Here is a 3,011-nt window from a genome sequence, read left to right on the forward strand (position 1 = left end):
AAAACATCTTACTAGTTCTCTCATTAATGAACAACTTAAATAAAATCTTTAATGTGTTTGTTTTGTACTTGAGTCATGACTTGACTTTCTTTTTTTTTTTTTTTCAACGTTTTTTATTTATTTTTGGGACAGAGAGAGACAGAGCATGAACGGGGGAGGGTCAGAGAGAGAGGGAGACACAGAATCGGAAACAGGCTCCAGGCTCCGAGCCATCAGCCCAGAGCCTGACGCGGGGCTCGAACTCACGGACCGCGAGATCGTGACCTGGCTGAAGTCGGACGCTTAACCGACTGCGCCACCCAGGCGCCCCATGACTTGACTTTCTAAAAAATAAATATCCTTTAGCAAGGTAGTTAAATTTAGTACATTCGTTTGATCTTACTTACAGCCCCTCTTCAAAATAGTTATAAAGACCGTATGGCAACATGGACAAATCCTCTTAATAAAACATTACGTGGAGGGGAAAAAAACCAGAATGCAAAATTTGTACTAGGCTGTGATTAGAACTAAAAATTCTAAATACTAAAAGGGAAGGAGAAAAAAATTAAAGCGTGATTTGTTAGGGTGGTAGGACCCTAGAGATTTGTTTTTTGAATCCTGACTTTTTATTATTCTGTTCTGTTATACATTAAAACTAAGAGAAGGGCACCTGGCTGGCTCAGTTGGTAGCACATGTGACTCTTGACCTTGGGGCTGTGAGTTCAAGTCCCATGATGGATGTAAAGATTACTTAAAAATAAAAATCTTTAAGGGGTGCCTGGGTGGCTCAGTCGGTTAAGCATCCAATTTCGGCTCAGGTCATGATCCTGTGGTCTGTGAGGTGGAGCCCCACATCGGGCTCTGTGCTGACAGCTCGGAGCCTGGAGCCTGCTTTGATTCTGTGTCTCCCTCTCTTTCTGCCCCTCCCCCATGCACATTCTGTCTCTCTCTCTGTCTCTCTCTCTCAAAAATAAGTAAACATTTAAAAAATTTTTCTAAATTAAAAATCTTTAAAAAAAAAATTAAAAATAAAATTAAACTAAGAAAGGGCCCATTTGAATTTCGTATTGTTGCTGTAACAGATTACCACAAAGTTGGTGACTTAAAACGACACACATTTGGGGGTGCCTGGGTGGCTCAGTCGGTTAAGCATTTGACTTCAGCTCAGGTCATGATCTTGCATTCATGGGTTCAAGCCCTACATCAGGCTCTGTGCTGACAGCTCAGAGCCTGGAGCCTGCTTCAGATTCTGTGTCTCCCTCTCTCTGTCCCCTTCCCCGCTCATGCTCTGTCTCTGTCTCTCAAAGATGAATAAATGTTAAAAAAAAAAAATACGACACACATTTATCAATAGTTCTGGAGGTCGTAAGTCCCAAATGGGTCTCATCGGGCTAACACCAAAGTGCTATTAGCCAGGCTGGTTCCTTCCAGAGACCCCAGGGGAGAAAGGTCTCCTTGTGTTTTCCAGCTTCCAGAGACCACCACAGTGCTTGGCTTCTAGTCCCTTCTTCCATCCTCAAAGCCAGCAGGCAAGGCATCTTCAGATGTCTTTCCCCTGACTCCTCAAGACTCTGTGATTCTACTGACCCACCTACGTAATCCATGATAACCTCCCACCTCGGGTCCGGAGCATAAGCACATCTGCAAAGTCCCTTTCAGCTTGTAACCTTAGTGAGTATAAACAAACGCTAAATTCTAATATGTATTTAGGGGGAACTGTAGTGATGTCTGGCATTTATTCTGAAAGGTGATACGAAAGGATAGACCGGGAGAGGGACGGGGGGATGTGTGAGGAGTAGGTACAGTAAAGTGTTCATGGTAGAATCTCGGCGGGGGGGGTATACAAAGGTTTGCTATAAAAATCTCTCATTGTCGTTCGATGATTTTTATAAGGGAATTTTGGAAAAAAACGAGCTGTGACCCCGAAATATTGCTCCAGTGACTTCAAACAAAGAGATGGATTTGGAAAATCGTCAGGCAACTCGTTGAACAAGCTCTCTCCAGAAAAATCTCTCAACCAGGGCACCTGCGGAAGGTGTGGGAGTATTACCAATGGTCTCCGTCACAAGGGAGGAGGGGGGTATTGCTCACACACACAGGGTAGGGGCTGGGGAAGCTAGCAGCCAGCCTCCCCACATGACAAACAACCTCCACCCCAATGTCACCAAGGAACACCAATTCAAAGCCCCGGTCTTCCCTTCGTCACCCTCCATCACTTTGCTGCAGCACATCAACTGGGTGGTGGCTCATCTCCTAACAGCTGGTCGCTGCCTCCAACTTCTTGGTAACTCCAGAGAACCCGGCTGAGCGCTTTACTCAGAACACATATTGGGTAAGACATTTGAGGGTGTGCGGCAGGGGGAGGAGGGCGCTCCCTGATAGTTCTCTCCACCAGTGGAGTTACAAACGTACCACTGCCCCCACCCCCAGAGGGGCCAACAGGGAAGGACATCCCTGCGGCAGTCCTTCTGCCAAAACGCAACCTCCGACACGACATCCCCGCTGTCACAGCCCCTAGCCCACCCCCTGGACCAAACGGCCCGAGGAGGCACCTGAAAGTAACCGCCATCACACAGCGCTGAGAAAAGCCAGCATAAAGCACTTTTATTGCAATAATAAAACTTGGAACTTATACATAGTGCAGGGAGGTGGGGGTGGGGGATAGGCAGCAATAATTTCTCTCACCAAATCACTACACAGGACAGCAAAGGGGTGAGAGGGGGGAGGAAAAGGCAGGAAACTCTGAGATCAGCAGGGGGAGCTGAACATCAATGCTGCACATCAAAAACTAGGAGATGCTGAAGCTGTGATGACCAGCATCATTTTTCTCAAGACAACACTCAAGGGTTTGTCATGATGGCTGGGCTTTCACTGGGTGTTAAGTGTCTACAAACAGCACCTTCAATTTAAACTTTCGATTAAAGTTTCTTAAAATTTAGGAAGTGGAGCTTGGATAGCTATGAGATTACAAAAGTCCTGAATATCCGTTAGAAAAACCACAGGATGGAGGGGCGGGGGGGGGGGGGGGGGGG

The sequence above is a fragment of the Panthera leo genome, chromosome A3, assembly GCF_018350215.1.
Source record: "Panthera leo isolate Ple1 chromosome A3, P.leo_Ple1_pat1.1, whole genome shotgun sequence".
In the NCBI taxonomy this organism is placed as follows: Eukaryota; Metazoa; Chordata; class Mammalia; order Carnivora; family Felidae; genus Panthera; species Panthera leo.